This window comes from Puma concolor, chromosome B3 (genome assembly GCF_028749965.1).
Source record: "Puma concolor isolate L17-30 chromosome B3, mPumCon1.1.hap2, whole genome shotgun sequence".
NCBI lineage: Eukaryota > Metazoa > Chordata > Mammalia > Carnivora > Felidae > Puma > Puma concolor.
This window is the reverse complement of record NC_141672.1, coordinates 15,830,298-15,835,017: the sequence shown is the minus strand read 5'-3', so window position 1 is coordinate 15,835,017 and position 4,720 is coordinate 15,830,298. Positions and strand designations below refer to the sequence as shown.

The 4,720-nt window shown below is 47.5% G+C and overlaps 1 non-coding gene across 1 annotated transcript; it reads right to left on the bottom strand.

Annotated features, from left to right (window-relative positions):
* Window positions 1–2,360: 2,360 nt before the first annotated feature.
* TRNAK-UUU (transfer RNA lysine (anticodon UUU)) lies at window positions 2,361–2,433 on the bottom strand. The gene has a single exon. It is a non-coding gene; the product is annotated as a tRNA-Lys (tRNA).
* Between the last annotated feature and the right edge of the window lie 2,287 nt (window positions 2,434–4,720).

Below are 4,720 nucleotides of genomic sequence, written 5' to 3'. Positions count from 1 at the left end.
CTAAACACCATAGCCTATTTCTTTTATGATAATGTTATCATTTCTATTTAAGTGATGGCTTCCTAGCGGGCCATCAGCATTCTGTGCCTCTGTGCTGCCAGGATAGAGGTCTCTAGTCACATGTAGCTTTTGGGTATCTGAAATGTGGCTAGTGAGCTTGAGGAATTAAATTTTTAACTGAACTGAGATATCTTGGGAGTGTGAAAAGTACATCAGATTCAAAGTCTTTGTACGAAAGAGAACGGAAGATACCCCATTACTGTCTTATATTTTCCAATGGTAGTATTTCAGATCCATTCCATGAAGTCACATGATTAAAAATAATTTCATTATCTCTTTCTACTTTTTTTAAAATGTGGCTACTGGAAAACTTAAGATTACCTATGTGGCTTGCAGGGTATCCCTGCTGAGCAGCACAGCTCTGGAAAGCCTAGGGCAGGATCTGGGTAATATTATCCACTTTCAAGGTGAAATCTCCAAAGCTGCAAATGGTAACATTTGATCAGACTTGGAGAAGGTCTCACAAGGATGGCGATTGAAGTTTGGGGCATTTAAGTTTTCTTGCTCTTGATTCACCTTTTGGCTTTTCTCTCAAACCTGTAAGTAAAAACCAAACCAAAAGCATCTCATTTATTCCACAGACTGATCTCCAAATCTTAACTAAATAGCCACTGCTGTTCTGTATTTTACCCAACACGCAAACACGCACACACACGCACGCACGCACGCACACATCCCTACGGGGACCAACATTTTCCCATGTGTAAAGCGACATGCCTGATTGCTGGATTAAGCAATGGAAATTAATTATTACAGTAATTACTCGGCCACTAAATATTTGAATGCCAGGCCTGACACAGTGTCCTGGGAATCACCTTCAGTTTCCTGAATGCATTAGTATCGACAGGGCGGCAATGTATTTCAAGAACACTTCTTTTGCATCTCGCGGGCGTAAGCCAAGTGTCTTTGCTGTGCACTGTGCCGCAGAAGAAAAGACAGCTGGTTTTTGGTACCCATCTCTGCCGGCCAGGAGAACCTCAAACGCCAGAAAATGAGAATCTTTAGTCTTCAAGGTGACCATTCAGTAGCTAGTTTGGCAATGGTAGAAACCATAGGGTAGCTAGGGGGACAGCTGCCACCCAAGCCACTGTCTGTGAAAGAAGGGATCTGTTGCTTGAGAATTCTAGTGCTACCCGAAGACTTGCCAACGTGCCTGGGGGCCATCCCATTGGATTCCTTCTAAACCATCTTTTCTGTTTTTTCCATTGTACCCTTGGTACCACCTTCTCCCTCCCCCACTCTCCCCCCATCATCCGCCTTCTCCCCTGAGGCCAAATCTATTCAGAATGGAGAAGAGGTTTCCTTTAGTGAGCATACCCAGGTCAAGACCAAAAATTTCTTTTTAAGTTTTATTTATTTACTTTTGAGAGAGAGAGCACACAAGTTGGGGGAGGGAGGGGGGGCAGAGAGAAGGAGAGAGAGAATCCCAAGCAGGCTCCTGACCATCAGCTCAGGGAGCCCGATGTGGGGCTCAAACTCACAAACCACGAGATCTTGACCTGAGCTGAGCTCAAGAGTCAGACGCGTAACCAACAGCACCACCCAGGCACCCGAAGACCAAAGCCTTCAGAAAACAGTTCTACAGCATGGGCCGGGCCCCCTCCTGCAGGAAAAGCTGTCCCACCTGTTTGTCACTGTCTCCATTTCTCCCGTGGGGAGAGGCGTGTGATGGTTGACGGAGCTGGTGCTGGTCCTGAATGTGCAGAAGTGTGGATTAACCCTTTTGGCCACGTGTTCCTTTTGCACCATGGGGTAGGGTTTGAGCTCGATGGCAAAATGTGTGTCCGCACAACTTTTGACACTTTTATTTTCCATAAATTCTGTCAGTTAAAAGACCATCTTAGGATGTCCAGGGTCTCCAGGTAATTCTCCCTGACATGATCCTATTGTTCCTGCTTTAAAACTGTCAGTTCAACTCAGAAAACTCGTAGGCCGCATGTCAGAGGGTCTTAAAGGCAGTGGCTTCACTAAAATCCAGACGAGAAACTCCAATGTGCCCAGATGTCTGAAAGGCTGTCCTAACTCATCTAGAGTCTGCATTCTGTAGGTCAAAGCCAGAACTCTTTTTATCTCCAAAACAACGAGTTCCTGTAAGCAACTACGCAAGCCCAAATGCTACAGTGTTACCCCAAACGATTCCTATTCCTCTTGAAAAGTAGCATCATCTATTAATAAAAAGAAATTAATAACAATTAATAGCCGTAGGCAGCACTTTCTTTTCAGATACTGTATTACACCTTAGAATTTTACTTTATGGAACCCTTATATATTAATTCAAACTTTGTTTGAAGTAAACTCTGCACCCAACATGAGGCTTGAACTCACATCCTTGAGATCAAAAGTCGCATGCTCTACCAACTGAGACAGTCAGGTGCCCACAAAATATACTTACTGAGTCACTCTAGTCTTGACAAGTCCCTCCCTCACGGAGCTCCCATTCCATCACCATGGAAAGGTTTCTATCTATCACCGTGGAAAGGTTTTTTTTTTTTTTAATTTGTTTATGTTTATTTATTTGAGAGAGAGAGAGAGACAGAGCATGACTGGGGGAGGGGCACAGAGAGAGAGAGACAGACAGGCAGATAGAATCTGAAGCAGGCTCCAGGCTCCAAGCTGTCAGCACAGAGCCTGACTCGGGGCTGGAACTCACGAACTGCGAGGCCATGACCTGAGCCAAAGTCGGACGCTTTACTGACTGAGCCCCCCAGGTGCCCCACCATGGAAAGATTTGAGGCGGGCACAGAACAGTGCTCTGTGCCATATCCCCTCTACCCACCTCCGTCTGCAGCCGTGGCTGGGATGCACAGCTCCCCACCTCCAGTGGCCTCTTATTTGAGGAAGGAGGGAAGGAGAGGCCTTATCCCACAAGAAGATGAAGCCTGGAGGTGTCTGGGTGGCTCAGTCAGTTAAGTGTCTGATTTCTGCCCAGGTCATGATCTCACGGTCCGTGAGTTCGAGCCCCACGTCGGGCTCTGTGCTGACGGCTCAGAGCCTGGAGCCTGCTTTCGATTCTGTGTCTCCCTCTCTCCTTGCCCCTCCCCACTCACACTCTGTCTCTCTCTCAAAAATAAAATAAAATAAACATTAAAAAATCAAAAAAAAAAAAAAAGAAGATGCAGGGAAGTTTGCCTCAAAGGATGGAGATGGGAGGTGGTGGGGAGATGTCAGCACTTTCACCCTTTAAGAGAAACACTTTCCACATAATCCCTTTAGGACAGCCAATAGGAGTGAGTCCTACTAGTTTAGCAAGGCTTAAGAGGCCCCCTTGATGGGCTTTTCCTCCTTCTCTGGCCCCCACTCACAGCTGCTTCCCTCCTGCTTCCTGGATGACCTCCCAAATAAACTACCTTTCCTCACATCTTTGTCTCAGGCTCTTCTTTAAGGAAACTCAAACTGGATTCTTACGCCCATTTTACAGATGTGGACCTGGAGGCAAATTGCCTTAAAGTCTCACAGCCATAAGTAGCAGAGTCAGGACTCACACCAGATTTGTCTGCCCCCAAAGCACACGGATTCCACATCTGTCTCCCACCACCAGATGCCTTGGTGCTGCCCCAATCCAACTGGAATTTACATCCATGGTCCTTTTCAAAGCAGCCCATTCCATCGCTGGGCCGTTCGATTGATCAGAAAGCTTTGAGTGATATTCAGCCCATATCTCCACCCATCCATCCATCCATCCATCCATGCATTTATTCTTCATCAGCAAGCATGTATTCGTCAGGGTCGTGGGGCCAGGCACGGCGCTAGGAGGCACAGTGCTCTAAGGAGGCAGACCTGGTCCCTTTGCTCACAGAGCTTCCCGCCTATGACTGATGTGCACAGAGTGGTGCTTGCCGTGTGCTGAGGGAGCATGGGGTGAGCACCTCACCCAGCCACGCTGCCCTCTGAGGTGTCCCCGAAAGGCGCTCCCTTGTCTACACAGCAGCCCTGTAGGTGGTGGCTGCCGATTCCCATCCACGGAGATTTCTGCCCTTCATGTCCATCAGCCCAGCTCTGGATGGGCCTCGATAGCAGAATGGGGTCCACACCTCTGGTACAAGCCCACAAAAACCCAATGCAACGTGCGCTCCCTTGACAGGCAAGGAGACCCAGCTCTCGGCTGGGAGTGTGGAAACCATGGCCGAGTCTCCGAACCCGTCCCCAAGTTTAGTGCTTGGAAGACCCCACTCTCTGGATATGTCCTGCTGCTGAGCCATCCATGCCCCACTCCTCAGCTCTCCTTCCACCAAAAGAGTTGACAGCACAGGCCTCAGATGCCTGAATAGATCCTAGGGAGCCGAAAACAATATTATATTCCATTTTCCCTCATGTTACGTACCTGAGGTATTCATTTACATGGCCAATTACTGGGTCTGTGGAGCCTGCCTTATTAAAAAAAATAGGTCGTGACACTGCTAGACTTGTCTGCTTTCTTAGATTTCAGAAGGTCCCAGGGCAAGGCAACACATTGTTTGGCAATTAGGCTGCTGCGGAGGCTGGAACGGCTCAAAAGCAGCCACAGAAGGGACTTATTTTCATATAACCTTCCCTGCAATGTGAATGAGTGCTCAAAGTTTGATTTCCTTCACTCTGATCTATAAAGTTTTCTTTTGGATTTTTCCTTTCCTTAGATAACATTTTGAGGAATGGGATTCTGCACACTCAACCCTGGAAGTCT